General features: G+C 38.2%; 1 protein-coding gene and 1 long non-coding RNA gene across 14 annotated transcripts in view; one reads left to right on the top strand and one right to left on the bottom strand.

The window, feature by feature from the left end:
- The window catches only part of LOC110469722 (poly(rC)-binding protein 3), a 497474-nt gene that overhangs the window by 210708 nt on the left and 270519 nt on the right, over window positions 1-16247 (bottom strand). For 3 of the 13 annotated variants that reach the window (XM_085573677.1, XM_077784921.2, XM_085573674.1), the window contains one exon: window positions 11468-11522. The exons of the other annotated variants lie outside the window; for them this stretch is intronic. The gene's annotated coding sequence lies outside the window, so the exon portion shown is untranslated. The remainder of the gene's footprint in view (window positions 1-11467; window positions 11523-16247) is intronic. 13 annotated transcript variants of the gene reach the window in all.
- Window positions 554-16073, top strand: LOC146768336 (uncharacterized). Its single transcript, XR_014953390.1, has 3 exons — window positions 554-3156; window positions 8629-8688; window positions 9350-16073. It is a non-coding gene; the product is annotated as an uncharacterized LOC146768336 (long non-coding RNA).

Raw genomic sequence — 16247 nt, 5'->3', positions numbered from 1 at the left:
CCTGCTGGAAACTTCATCAGATACATAGGTCTGTGAAGCAGACATGCTTCACAGGTGCAGATAGCTTGCAGCCAGTGTGAAAAAGATTCAGTGCTCTCTCTGATTGTGCATACTTTAATTTGATTTAATAGTCTTTTAAATGTGGGAATTATTTAAAAAATTATATATTCACAGAACAGTTCACAAATAAAATAGTAAGACCTTCTCCATGGGAACACAAGTAAAACGATGACAAAAATCAATGAAAAATTTGAAGACCTTTCAAGGAATTCGCAGTGAAAGAGGTAACCAGTTTGTGACTGATTTAATGTGGCTTAAACTGTACTGAGTTCAACTGATAGTAAAAGGGTTTAAAATAATGGGGATTTAGGGTTAAAAGGAAAATTAAGCTTAGTAGGCCCTGAAAAGAAAATAAATACCCTAAGTACAGGAAGACTTTGAACCTTGCTAGAACTGCAAGGTACAACTAGCTAGAACATGATAAATGATATAATTGTTAGATGTGATGATTGTTTAGTAATTAAATATAATTACTGTTTAATCTTAAGCATAATCATGAGAAACTGTGGTCAGGGGCCTAAGAAAGATCATGAGAAACTCATGTCAATGTATACAATAGAACAATATAAGTTTAATAATTAATATGTAAGTTATATAACTATAGAATATAAAATATGTTCAGCTCAAAAGCCGTGTCGGAGTCAGATTTGGGTCTGTACCCCTGATTCCCAGAGCTCTTAATAAAGGCACCTGCATGTAATCATATCCTGTGATTATGTGTGTTCCTGAATGCCAACACAACTTTGAAATGAGATTCTATGTGAATTTAAGGTGCTTTAAGTTACATAAACTGATCGTTGTCAATACTTGGTGGAATATGGAGATGGGAAGGACTTGGTGCTTTTATTCACCTTATATTCCCAAATATAATGTGCATATAAGTCACCTTCAAAGAAAACATGTGCAAAAATAAACTATCTCTACACATCAGAATTAATTCACAATTGATAGACAGCAATATCATACCACACCACTGCCACAGTGCTCCAGTTCTGGCTTAGTTCTGATCTCCTAGGAAGATACAGGAAATAGGTCTAAGAGCAAAATAACTGGGAAAGAGTGTGCCTCCATAAGGAGCATGTTTTTCTTTCAAGGGCTGTAAACATTTCTCTTTATCCAGATCTTGTTCTGTAAGTGGCAAACACTTTCTGTCCCTTCTAGAAAGAATAATCACTGTCATGTCATCATTTTTCTTCACAAGTACCAGTGATTTTTTGTCTTTTAAATTATCTTAATAAACAGTAGAATTTATTTAAATAAACATAAACTCTTCATAATTGCACTTGGTGCTGTTGTGTCTGTTTTCAGCTTTAAATTAAGAGTTTTTCTTCAAGTTTGTGTGTATTTTGTTGATCAGATGAAAGATGCTTACTTTCCTCTGTTTCTTCTTTCCTCCCTTGTACTTGCAAAGGACATTTCCCCATCTCTGTAACAGCTCTAGCCTTCAGCTGCTTCCTCGACATTCACATAGGTATTGATTTCTATCTATAGCTGCTTGCCAGTATTATACATAAAAACATACCAGTAAAAGAGAATCATAAGATGCTGAACAGAAAATCTGCAGCAGAAGTTAATTAGGCAAAATTCAGAGGGTGATCTAAGGAATTTCAACATATTTATATTTTTACTTCTTGTTTCTTCAGTGTCTGCAATAGCCCCTTGCAAAATCCTTCATTCATACCCTAGAAAAATCCTATGCATGGTTCTCAAGGAGATTTACTAAGTGCATGCTTGAAGTTTGGGAAGGCAGAGTCACAATTGTATATTGCCTTTGCATGATTTAGCTCTTCCTGATATTGATAGTAAATAGATTTGCATGCAATTTGAAACTTTTAAAATATGCTGTTTTATTTTGAAGTCTTTTCTCTCTTGCTACTTTCTCAGTAAAAGTAGGAGCTCCTTGGAAATGCCAAACCCTCCTTTAGGCATACCTATTATGCTCTTTAAAATAGCTTTAATTCCTATTTTAGAAAAGTACAGGGAAGTAACCAAAAATGGAGTGCTGTGACAGTAACTTCACCACAGTTCAGAGTGCTTAACCCATCAATATGATCTGAAATGTAGCTCATTCTTGAAACATTTTTTGGCATTGTTCATTTTATTTAATAAAGCAGAGGGATATGTACAGAAGTTAATGTTATGCTGTGCACCTGTTTGTAGAAAAATTAGAGAATCTGCCATGCCTCGATTTATTGTCCAGTGTCATGGATTGACATAATCCACATCTCTAAACAGAGTTTAGAGCAGGACATAAGCATCTATTTCAGAAATACAACAATAACTCCCTAAATTTCCCCCTCTTCACTTATTTCATTTCCATAAAGTCCAATAGAGAATGTCAAACAGGAAAAATAAAAACAATATGAGAGTATGCTACCTAGCTAGGATTCTTTATCTAAATGCAGTTTCCCCATGGACTTTCTCAATCTTCAACTTGAGTGCTTGTGCTATTTTCAAAAATTATTACCTTTTAATGAAAAAGAGCCAAAGCACTACAGTCATGCAATGGGAAATCCCACTGTGCAGGTGTTTATAAACAAAAAGACCATTTTGGCACTGAAGGCTTTATGACTGTTCCCATTGTTCTAATTCACTGAACACTTAAACTTTATTATGCAGCTGGTTTTATGGAGCTTCTGACTCATCACTGCTCTTCTTACTTCTTGGCAACAATTTAAAGATTAAAGTTTGACCCTTAATCACATGTGGGAAAACAAGGACCTACAGAGTCAGTGTCTGAAAATAATGTGTTACCAGAAGTCTGGAAACACAACCCATTATGGCTTAGCACTGAGAAGCAGCAGGCACTGTTAGAGCTGCTGCTCTAAAGAGATAAGATAAAGTTATAAAACAAAGATAAACCCAGAGGCGCATTCTACGGCTGACGGTCAGCTGCAGGAACACAAGACAACAGTTATGCCAAGAGAAGAAACCAAAGATGGGAAGACAAACTAAGAAAAGAAAAGAGATGGTTAAGACAAAGGTTGAAGACAATGCAGAGCAGAAGTAGCAGTGAAGCTGTGTGGCTGATCTAAGAAGTGATGGAAAAGCAGATGCAGTATGGTTGAGGCTGAGAGAAATGAAATTCTGATGGAGGTAAGCACAGTCCCTCTCAAAGAATGCAAAGGATCTTGGTGATAACTGGACTATACTGAACAGATGTATCAGATTTTTGAACCTAAAGTAATTCTGGGAAAGAGTGACAGAAAGAGTGCGAAAGGACTTGTGATGTATCAAATGTATTCTAGCTGTAGATCTAGCAGACCTGAGAAATACTGAGCTGTGCCACCACGATCTCCAAAGCAGCTGTCATTATGAGAAAAAATGGAATGGGCATCTTTGAACCCCTCAATTTTTCAGAGAACTATCTGATCGAAAGTAACAAGAACTACACCACTGCAGTCAAGGCAAATCTCAATCCCAAACTCAAAATGAGCCATTCTGCCCCACTGTCAGCCTCTTCTTTCCAGGGAGTAGAGTATGATTTTAAAAGGATGAGCAGTTCTACCTCTGAGAAATTAATAAGAAAGTAGTCTAAACTCTTTGTTTCCTGAAATTCTGTTTCCTGCTTATCATTTTCATGGTGGTAGTGCCTCAAAGTGTTACCTTTCTGTAATAAAGATTGGAAAATCATATGCTACTGATTCTTATGGGAGAGAAGAACACACCTGAAGTAAGTGAGACAAGGTCACCAAAACAGATTGTGGCAGGAACTGCAGATTTAACAGCTGTATAGTCAGAATTTTGTAAGACAGCAAAGGTCTTCATTCTCTAAGTTAGCTTAGTGTTGAATTCAAATCCGTTTTACACCTACAGTTTCAGAAGCCCTAGCAAGGTTTTATCTGCTACTTATAATTTGATTTACATAGCAAACATGTGCTAAAGATTACTGAAAAGATTTCTTGCATTGATAACATTAGTGAAAATAATATCGAGGGAGCAAACCAGAATTTTACAATGCAGACTCACATGGATGATAGAGTTTCTTTTAATGTATTTAACTAAAGTAAAGCTTGGCAGTACTCCCCTGCTAGAATAAAACTTTATCGCATGAAAGCTGCCCATGTAGCTGAATAGATGGAAATCTTTAATATTGGTTAAATAATATATGCAGTTTCATGCAGAGCAATAAAGTGACTATCATCAGAATTTCATATTGACGATGGAGAAAAAAGGAAGTAATGGGCCTCATTTATTCATCGTATGGTTTTATTATCTACAGTAAGGTTATAGCTTACAATATAGTTTGGAGGCTTTGATATGTCAGCTTTAGTTTGACTTCTCCTTTTCAGACTACCTGGGCTTTGATTTGATAACCCATTATAATTTCATGTACTCAAAAGGATTGCCTTACAGGTCCTGAGGTCCAAGTGGTAAAGTAACATCAGGAACTACTGAGTCAGAGGGATCTTTGGCTTCGAGTTCATCTAACTGTGTTAGCACTGTGCTGTCTATTAGATCAGGCAGTTCAGCTTAAGTTTATTCACATTCAACCTTCACAAAAGTGGAGTGGGCAGACTCACAACACACAGAGGCTTCATCTCTGAATAAAATACCCTGTGGAAAAAAAAAAAGCACCCTCCTACCTTATTAAGATAAGTGCCATACACAGAATAACAAAACTATAATAAGACAAGCCTTAGTATACCAACTGTTGGGTGCCTACAAAAATGAATCCAGATATTTCAGCTGATACCTGATAGACTATCAGCCATTCATGTCTTCCCAACAAACACTAAACGATCTCTTAAAGGAAAAATTTCCCACATTAAAAGTTTGTCCTTTGAAAGGAGTAGTGCTTTGGTTTGATTCTTAACTTCTATTTCATTGCCACATACCTCTCCAGCTTCATAGAGTATCTGTTATCCTAGGCAAGGATTCAGAAAAAAAGGTGTATGCCAAGATTGATGTCTGCAAGGATCATGAATACTGGCAAAATATTCATTTCAGAATGTCCCCATTTTCATCATGGGGAAAACGGAAGATAATCTTGAATTCCTGCATGTCATGAAGATAAAATTAGAGACTTCTGCTTCCAAGCAAGCAGTGAAGGAAAAACAATCACAACATCTTGCATGCACATGATTGTTGTCTAGCTGGCTCTAAAAAATAGGATGTACTGCAGCCAGGATTTGCAAATACATGGCATAAATCCCCTTTCTGATTTTTCCACAAAACAGAAACAATACAAAGTGGAATCACAAGCTCTTCTACAGTGCCTGCTATGTTAATGCTTGAATACTCCTCAATCCTTCTCTCTAAATACTTGCCATCTGTACTAACCCCACCTCAGTGGCATATATGTGGGATATTCCAGGAGTACACACAGTGCTGAAATAAGGTTTCTTTGGATAACAGCTGTGCTACACAGCTCCCTCTCTGAGTCTGATCACAGCTGTAAATGCATTCAAGTGGAGAACAATGCCTTAGTTCAAGGTTTAGCTCCTCTGGTGTAATCTTTGGTATAAATGTCCCTGTAGTTCATGGTTGATTTTATCTTGCATTAACATGTAAGCCGGTAGACATAGAAAGATATATAAAAATGGAACTAGTAACATAAAACTAGTTGTCATTTGGCTTCATGAAACTAAATAAAGCGTGATCAGACAGCTATGAAAGAGTCACAGTCAGAGACAGCAAAGCCTGGTATCATCAACTGAAATACATCTGAATAATTTTTGAATTGTGCTACATTGCAGCAGGTGAGGATCTGTTACAGAGATTTATTGGTTCACATTTACCCCGATATAACTCAGTTAAAACAAATGGTGGAACGAAAGGATAAGCTTTAAAATATTATGTACTAAACTTTTTTATAGCTTTGCTGAGTGAGTAAATTATGATAGATAGGTTTTGTTGTCTGCTATGGCATTTATTTTCTGCACTGTACATTTGTATTCATAGCAAACACACTGAATGTGTTTCAAAGAAAGCAATCATAGAGTTGCACACTAATTTATATATCCAGTGTGAAAATTAAAACAAAAACAAACATATCCCAAAGGACATAAACGTTTAGTCATGATCTTATAAGCAAAAGAAACAAATTCACCAATGTTTCTAAACAGAGAATACATTCTCCTGCAGTGCTCCCACAGACTTATTCTGTGGGGTTAAAGTGCTGAGGTTTAAGATATTACATTCTTGGACATCCACCCTCTTAGCAATTACTGTCTTCACAGCTAGGACAGCAGAAATGGCATGCAAATAAAAGGCAATAGCTCTCTGGATACTGGAGTTCACAAGTTCAGTGAATTAATTTAAACTACACTCAGTCTTTTGAATTTAGCTGCAGCATTTAACTGGTCCTCAGCAGGATGCTGAGCAGAAGAGAATTCCCTTCTGCCACTCCAGATGTACCTGCTGGTCTCTCTAGGCTCAGGCTGTGGGCACCTGGAAGCAGTAATGTCCTTACTGCTGTAGCTTAATCGAGCTCAGAGCAAACCTCTGAAGCCTAAGGTTTCTGAAAACTTCCCCAGAGGAGGAATAAAGGGATTTACAAAACATTTGTATTGTTTGCTCTCACAGTACATACAGCTGAATTTTAACGGTCTCCAACACAAAAAAAGTTTAAGCATCCAAATTTAAAGGGTTCATGGAGCTTAGACAAGGTGTGAGACACTCTGAAGCATCCCTTAGGCAATAACATTTTGCAGAGATTAGATAAGGAATCTTAATACTGCTGTGCTCTCCCTTACCAAGGAATAAATCCCAACAAAGTAGTGGCAAAATTTTCTTTTACCACAGGCCACTGGGATCTTGCACCATGTTAGCAGAAGCCAAATCTTATCCCCAAATAATCTGGCTCACTGTTTTGCTCTACTATAGAGAAGCCCTTGTGGCTCCACAAAGAGTGAGAGAGACAGTAAGAGACTCCCTTTCACTCTACAAGAATAAAAGTAGGGACACAGCTATGGCATGTTTACTGATATAGTTTGCCACAGGGTGTCCTATAGCATTGCACAACCATGTGACTTTTACTGCACAGGGCAGACAAATGTTAAATAATATTTCAAAACATTACTAATTAAGCAGGTAATGAAAATTTGCTCAGAGCAATTCTCCTTTGCCACAGCTAAGCATTCAACTCCTCCTGCTTTCAGTCCAGTTGAGAGAGAGATGATAGATTTTTTTCTTAAAGTGAATCTAATAGTTCATTGCACTAGATTAAAACAAACTCAGACAATATCATCAGAAGTACTGTATTTTCATATGCAAAGCTCTTGTGCTCAGATAACCACACATACGTCTAAAAGCACTACTCCTTGAAATACATGTTGTACCCTGGGATAACTCAAACAAAATACAAGGTAAGGAAGGTGAAGGTGGAGGAGAGGGAACAGACAATGGAGGGACTCCAAGGAAAATTTTTCTTCCTTTTTTTACTCACACACATATACAACCCACTCTGCTGCTGGATGACATCCTGCTTTTCAAGCAGGTAACCTGCAGGTTAGACACATACAAATACAGGTTATTATTGTTTGAGCTGCAGTATACTCAGGAATGGACTTGCACCCTAGTGTGCTGACTGGATTACTAACAGATTTTTTTTTTTTTTTTTTGAAAATGTTTCTGTCCCAGTAGACCTTCACTGTCCTGTAAAATTACAGAAAGGTCAAATCTTGATGGCAAATTGAACCCAACTACACAACTCTTTTCTGGTTTCAAGTCACTTAGAGTGTTTTATATTACACCCTTGGGCTCTCTGTAGTTTTTTTCAGTCACAAAAGCATTTGGCAATCTCATTATAAATAGTTCAGACAAATTCAAAATGCAGGAGCATAAATTACTTTAGATACTCTCAACCTTTAGAGAGAGAAGGAAAAAGAGGGGAGAAACAGGTAACATGAATGTGAAATGGGGAACAAAGTAAAAGGACTAACAACATTTTACTGCCAAACTTTCAGGCATCCAAGTAAGAAGGAAATAATAAAAGAGAATTTCTCAGGAAGTTCAGCCTCTGAGAAATCAAATGAGAGCCATGATAGTGATGGAAATCATCTTCTTGGGCAAAATTTGCCACCTTACCTATATGTGGCCTGTTTTTATCTTACTCCTGGTGAATGGTACATGCTAAACTTGTCAGTCATGCATGCCCTCCTGCAATATGTTCCTGAGAGATGCACAGGAAGGCAGAGAAAGCTCTCAAAAGTAAGACTGCAATGCAGAGGAAGAGATAATGAACAGGATTTTTTTTTTCCAGAAAACATGAAAAATGTTCAAAAGGCACAAATAACAAATTCTGACACTCCCAGATGCCAGCATTACATTGATACAGGGAAGTGATAGCTTCATTTTTTCAGTTATGAGCTTGCATTTAGATTCTCTATGTTTTTGATACAGCTGAGATCAAGCTATTGAAATTCCACCAGCCTTCACATTCATCCTCCATAAGACTGATTTTATTAATCCTATCTAGTATTTAAAAAGCAGTCTCACTAATGAGTCCCTCTTGAAGTAGGAGTCCCATTTTGGAGTAAATTACAAAAGTAACAGATAGCTTTCACTAAAGGAAGAATTTTCAACACAAAAAGGCAGACAAATGAAGAATAATTGCTCCCACAGGTGCAGAGAGATGAAGAATTCACTGCCATTGGAAAAAAATTTGGAAAACCATGGGTCTTGGTGAGTCATGCTTTTCTCATTCCAGCTCCATGTCCAAAACAGCATGTTTCATTTTTCTTATAATCAGATAAATAAGCAAACCACCTCCTTTTAACCATCCTTTCTTACAAGGTAAATGCTCATCTAGAAGTTGCCATCTCATTCCATCTCCCTACATCCCATATCTGAGCAGTGGTAAGTATAAAAAAATCATAGAATCATAGAATTTTTTGTATTGGAAAGGATCTAATTCCAAGCCTCTTGCCTGTGGCACGTTCTCTCCTTATCTCCCTTTTAAAAATTTATCTTATAACATTGAGGTACATTTCTCTGAGGAATGTCAAACAATGTGCTTTGTACCTTTTGAACAAAAGTGACCTATCTTTACTATAAGCTCAGAGTTACAAGTGACACTGGTCACCACTAATACAGAAGAAAGAAAGACGTATGAATGTTTTCCCATCTTGGCTACTTTTGATATTTGAATGGTGATGATGCTACTGGAGATGATCCAGTTCACATATGTTAGTGAAACAGAGATAGTAATAATATTTCAAAGCAAGTGCCAAACCCAGAAAAGTGAGGCAAACCAACATCTGATACAGCGCACTAGAGCCTCTCTCCTGTGGCTCTGGATGTCACAGGAGCAGCAGTTCATTACCAGTACCTTTTTTCACCATAGGAGGAAAGCTTACAGAAGAGGATCACAAAGGAAGGATAAATTTTTTTACAACTGTAAACCAGAGCATAAAGACAAGGCCTAACAATATGCTGCTAAACCACTCCGAATGCTTGGTTTGCACACACAGAGCATATCTGAGATTAGCAGCCTCTCCCTGGATTTGTTATGGAGATCAAAGACTCGGAAGTCCAAACGCAGAGCTTTGAAAAACAGGCTGGTGGATGTGATGACACGGCACTTCAAATTCAGGCCAGGAGCCTTGACCTTGGCCCACCTGATCTGCAGGTATGGATACCTTCTCCTAAACTCTGGTGATAGTATCAGGTCCTTTGGGTCCAAACACCAGAGGCAGAGTACCCACACAGACAGATGCACAGACAGTGGGTGTTTGGACAGTAATTTACAGGTGACTGATGAGCAGCACTCATCTAGTTAGAAGGCTATCTGGTGACTACTACCTGCATTAGGTGCTTCACCTGAGAGACTGCAGCTGAGTTAAGAGAAGCAGCAATTACTCAGCCAGCATGGAAAAGTAGGAAGGAAAGAGCAGTGCAATTACTTTACTGAGGACATTAAGAGTTTGGGCAAGGGTCTTCTGGATTACACTTATGCTGGACTTTTCAAGGATTAGTGACAACTGAGTGTCATTAGTTTTCCTAAGAGCAATAGGAAAACATCTCACCAATATTTGCTCAGTTACAAGGTAGGTTAGGCTTGGCTGTAGTCTAACAGTAAGCACCAATGCATACAGTTGTTGTGCACTAGATTGCTTCAGCACTCAGCTGATAATCTGTCAAATGGGACTCCAGAAGTGAGGTCAGTCTGGCAACAAGGATGCTCAAACCTCACTGCTGTCAAAAGTTTAAGGTTTTGATTGCTGTCATCTGTCCTCCCCTGCTTTCATCTGCTATTCCACATCCAGTCTCAAGACACTGCTCCTTTCCTTGGACTCTGCCTGTCTACCTTCCCTCTGCTGGGCGAATTTCCTAACAGGCCAGAGAAACAAAGCGTTTCCAGGAGAGGCTGACCAGGCACTGGAGCTGGCCCAAGGTACTGCACGGAACTGTGTTACCAGGACAGCCAGGGAAGATGACAGGAAGAGGTACAAAAACATCCTTTTTCAGGGGCTGTGGAAGTTGCTAGATCAGTTCAAGGCTTCTTTCTTTTCACACCTTCAAATATGCTCCCATTACAATGTAAAGGTTTGATTTATCTCACTGAGTTGACCCTGTTTGAGGGCTCCAGAGCAGGCGATGCCTGGTTTTAAGCAGGTGGTAAAAGGTCAGGAGTGGGTTAGTAATCCATATGTCTGGGTATGGATCTAACATGCAGTATAAAGAAGGGTACCCTAATTCTAGCAGGGACTAGATATACATGCAGAGCTAAGGGAAGAAATTCAGACTACATCTGACTGATCAAGAAGTGCAGGAAAGGGATGAAAGTATAAAGGGAAATAGCAAAGAGAAAAGCATTACAACAGTATATAAAAATACATTTAAAGAGGAAATTAGAAAGGACATCAGAAAATGAACTTTTGTGTAGCATGAAGCTTTTCTCACCAAAGTAAACTTTCAGGTGCTAATGCCCTGCCCTCCTTCTCCCCATACCAGCACCAGCAGTGTGATGAGCCTGAACAATGACTAATCCAGCAGAAAAGTGAGGCCATCCCCTTCTTACTTTTCATCTGGATCCCTCCTTGAATCTAACTGATCACATGGTTGTGTGATCAGCAATGGTATTAGCGCAGTGGCAGCTTGTACTTAGATGAGTTCAGAGCATCAATCACTCTGCTACCTACACAACACTGCAATATATTCACAGCCCCAAACTGTGCCATCCATTCTGGACTCCATAAGGCAAGTATTTAAGTCCAGGAGAGCTGGAAAGTTATGAAGTAGTGGCTCTCTGCCTTGTTACCACTTGCCACTGCCTCATTGAGACACAAAGAGAAAGTTATATTTAATTTTTTTGGTTTTCATTTTCATTCAGAACAAACTGTTCTAATTAGGAAACTGGAAATGGAAAGCAGTACATAGGCACAGTGTGCTTACACAGCTGTCTACTCTAGGAAATAAGAAGAAAACTGATGTCCTCCAAATCTTGTCATCTTCTACTTACCTACATGTCAATAACTGAATCCCTTTAAGGCCACAGAGACTTGGAATAAGCAAGGCTAGAGAAAAAAAAAAAAGAAAAAAAGTATGCAAATATAAAAGGCTAACATTTCACTGGCTTTGTGAAACTGGTCTTAAATAAGTACCTTTTACAAGAATTACTGGAATCTTTAATGACTACAGTTAAGGGAGATACTGTTCTTGCAAGGGGTATTTTGAGAGACAGGTAGTTACAGTGTACAGGAGGTATCTGAGCCACCGATCCAGAACCATGGACTGAAGGACACCATGTAAAACATAACTTCAGCATCTGGCTCCTGATGGCAGCTCATTTACAGAGCAGTAGCTCTGATGTCATAATTATATTAACAGGTAGCAAGCTGTTAAAATGTAGAATTAAAATAAATGTAGCTGATACCTAAGGATTATTTCTCAGATGAAATACAAGGGAGAAATATTCATGTTTCAGTAATTACAGTGACATTGTGTGAATAGCTTTCTTCAATTAATTACATACATTCTGAACCAAATAAAGCCTTACTGTGGCTGATGACAGCAAAGCTGAATATGGTCTTTTTTGCCTAAGGAATAATGGTTCTGTTCACATACTTGGCACTTCTGAAAGGAAGATGAATTCTGGCAAGCAGATCTGTTTTCCTTAACAGATGTTTCAAAATATGGTAATGAGGTGTGGGTTTCCTAGGCTGTCAGCTGGAATTCAGTAAGCAGGAAACAGGGCAAAATGGATCTGGTGCAATTAGTCTTTTCACTTTAAACCTTTAAAGACTATGTTAGATTTTATATTAATTTTACAAAACACTGCTTGCAATGAATTATGTAATATTACATGCACCTCTGCTAATGCAATTTACTCTGAACCTTTCCTTCCCTAATTCATAACTGTGTGTGACAGACATCATGTCAATTTGAAGAGTTTCTCAGTGGCTCTGGCATCCAGAATACTACCCTCAAAGAAAAAAAACCAAACCAAAAACCAAACCTAAAAAATCAGAAGAAGCCCATTTTCTGTGACATATTCAAACTCCAGTTTGAAAAATGCAACACATTTTTAGATGGCAAACAAAATTCATACTGAACTCTAATCTTAAGTAATTTCTTAAACACAGCTTTATCTTCATACTGATGAAAGCTGTACTAATGAAGGACCAGCTAGAATTACATGTCTAGCAGAGAGATGAAAGAGAATTACTCTCTTCATTAAAAGCTGAATCACGTTTAAATTTTCCACTTGCAGTAGTTGACAAACTCTGCTTTCCTGCATTTTTCTAGAATAACTCTCATGTGCATCCCAGTACAAAGGAGCAAACTATATCATGAGAGTGGGTATATTAAATGTTCAGATAGATATAAAGTAAGCAGTTGAGAGACACATCAAAACCTTCAACTTCCAGCATTATTACTAATGTGAATAACAAATTTGTGTGCCAGATGTTTTATGTTGGGCATCATGAAGATTACTCTTTGGTTAGGAGTTAAAATACCCTACACTGGATCTGACAACACAGAAAGAAGAGCACTAGTCATATTTAGCCCATGTGCCTTGTTAGAAAGCCAACAACATTGGCAGCTGTATCAATAACATTATCACTGGCAGAACTCATGGCTTTGCCAGTCACTAGGGTTACATGATGATTCTTCCTACAAAGCCCTGAAAAGAAGGGAAAATAAATAACTGGGTTGTTATTTCCTGACAGTCTGGATTTCCTGTACATGATCACATCACCCAATTTCAGACACAACTGTTCAGACATTTCCATGAAAGAAGTCAAAGAACCCAATGTTCTGCAATTTCACACAATTCAGATGATTTTTCCCTGAGAAATTGCAGCACCTCATGCACTGAAAGAGTAAGTTGCAATTTGGAATATTGGTGAGTAAGATTTTGTGTCAGAAATATACTCCTTATTCTTATGCAAATTGTCCCAAAGTTGGCTAAACTATAAAAATAGGAATTACTGTTACAAAAATGCTTATGTACTTACAGGAGGTTTCTCAGAGCTGGATAAAATGCCTGGAGCTCTTGTTCTTGCTGGGAAAGCTCCATTCTTTCCCTGTCCCTCTCCATGACTGAACTTTCCACCAGACTATCACTTGCCCTGCAGAACTCAAACTGCTCCACCAGGGAGAGAGGGATAAACTTCCTTCATCCCCATAGGCTGCAGCAGTGCAGGACAGTGTAATTGAGGACACCAACTCTACCTCTTCTTCTCCACCACTCAGCACACAGAAGCTGGTGGACTTAAATATGGGTAATGAACAAAATCTAACATTGTTGGAAGTTTAATTGAATCTCAGTATAAAACTTGTGCTCTTCATGACAATCTTTCAGGTACCCTTTTTATGGTGCCTGGAGGGTGTTACTGCTCTTATATTGCAAGTAAACTATTAAATATTAGAGATTCAAAGGAGCCCTCCCCAAATGGAATTGTGTTGCACAGCAGAAAGTGAATTCACATTTCTGATTTTTTCTACTAATCTGATAAGAGATTGGGGTAGGAGGAAAACAGTGATTGAGGCTTATAAAAGGACTAGGACTAATACCTCTGATAGCCTTTGTCTAGTTATTCCCACTTGTGAAGTGGAAATGTGTGTTCTTCATTATCTCTAGGGTCTAATGTGAAGATAAATCCACTGAAGAATTTGAAGTCACCAGATGAAAACTATATAAATAAGTAAAACATGTTCTAGTAGACATGCTAGTTCTATGGTGAATATGACTTCAGTGAAGTAGCATTTATTTATATGCTAAAAAGAAATATTTTGCTTTCATTTTGCTTTTTTACTGACTCTATAAAAGCAAGTGTATACCTAAAGACAGAAGGGGATAAAATATATCATAAATTTAATTATAATAAAATTCAAAACTTTGATGTGAAGTTAGTAGTTTCCCTCAGTCTCCCATTAAACAATTCTTTCTACTCCCCACAAAGTTATATTTGCCCTTATAAGAAGAGTTTGAAAAACAGTGGCAAAACAGGTTTCTTTTTTCCCTCTGCTGCTTGTATAAAAACCAGTAAAATGCAGTTTCACTATCATAAGCAATACACAATAGTAATTTTCTGCTGAGGCATTCCTATATTGACCTGGAACAAGCAGGTAACCAAGATTATGTCTTAAATATGCTGTGTTCAATAAATAATGGATAAATGTAAAATACACTGATATATGCCTCATAAGCAGGTCTTTATTTTCTCTGAGTGCTTTAAAAACTATTATGTTAGTACTATTGCTAATGGCAGAACTTATATATAGTAAGCTGTTTTTACATCAGTATTTGCCAAATGTTCATACCTCACAGCCACTCTCTTTTTTCAGACCATGTTAAATTGTTAATCCTGTCCCAGTTTTGGATAAATAATTTTCTATGCACAAGACCTCAAGCAAGCACAAGGCATTACCTACAATGACCTCAAAGCAGAGCATTGGGAGGCTAAACCAGCACACATTTCAATTCTATCACATATACAGGGGTCCTTCTCAAGCAAGAGAGTTCTTAGAATTTTTCTAATTCCCACTCTCATATTTCAGTGGGAATAAAAATACACTTTTTGGACCTCATAGTCCACCATCTCCTACTATCATCACAACAGAACTGCCAAGCCTTTGTGAAGAAACTAGAAGAAAACTTGGGTTTTATCACCTCCTTAAGCAGTCCCTTCACTAACAAAACTTGTTCACATTTCACAGTTAGCTAGCATTAAAAAACTCAGCAAAATAAAAGTAAAGCCCCTTGACTTGAGCAATTTCAACAGTTACCATCACAAGACAAACTACAGCAGGACTTGCGTAAGTCCTGAAATCAATAAATGCTGAAGGCATTAATAATTTATACAGGTGTCACCTTTTGTTTGCTATCCCCATCCATATTTTACACATTCATCAACCCTGTTTTGCTTCAGTGGCAGCTGCAAGTTCATGAAAACACTGGAAGGAGCTGACCCTGTGGTTCAAAGGCATTCCTTTTTACAGGTGTTTTACAGCCATTTGGGTGTTTCACTTATACTGCTGCACTCACCTCTTTGCCTTCGTGAGGCTTGCAGTCCAGACATTTACTTTCATATGTGCTCACCTCAAGCTTTCCCAGCCACACTTTTTCCTTGACCATTTTAGCAATAATTAAAAATACTCTCATGAGTTTCTTGCACTTGATGATCTGTGATATTTGAGAGACTACTGGCAGCTTGTTCCCTGCTGTCCTAGCTATCACAGAGCAGCCTCCTGGTGCCTAGCTCAGTGCAGAGTGGGAATTAAATCCAGATTATTTAGAAAAAAGCGTTTGATTTCCATCACTAGTGCCACATCACAAACAAATATCTTAAATTCAGTTTTGTTGGGTAATGAACAAGGAATCATAATAGTGTCACTACCTTGCACCTGGTTTTAGACAAAAGATCTGGTTGCCTCTGCCTATCCTTAGCCTTTCTGCACATCACCACTGGTCCCTGCTGTGTGAAGCAGCATTCTTCAGTGCTCTGTATCCCAAGGGGTGTCAAAGAGATGCAGTTCTTGTCATTCTTTCTCCACCTGAAGGTGAGGTATGATCCCTGTATTAACACACCACCCTTGCAGACAGGCACGCTGCACCACTAAAAGTGGTGCTCTGGCAACACCTGCCAGAGGCAGTGCCATGTTATTGTAAATTTCTAGCTAACTGTCAGTGGCCATTCCAGTGCCAGAGTTTTCATGCTATCACACAGATTTGGTAACAGCCATGGTAGTCAGCATCTGGTCTGCAGGGTTGTCTACTCAGTGCCTTTATATCA

The sequence above is a fragment of the Lonchura striata genome, chromosome 2 (assembly GCF_050655825.1).
Source record: "Lonchura striata isolate lonStrDom1 chromosome 2, ASM5065582v1, whole genome shotgun sequence".
Taxonomy (NCBI): domain Eukaryota; kingdom Metazoa; phylum Chordata; class Aves; order Passeriformes; family Estrildidae; genus Lonchura; species Lonchura striata.
The sequence above is the reverse complement of the archived record's forward strand: the minus strand, read 5'-3'. Positions and strand labels throughout refer to the sequence as shown.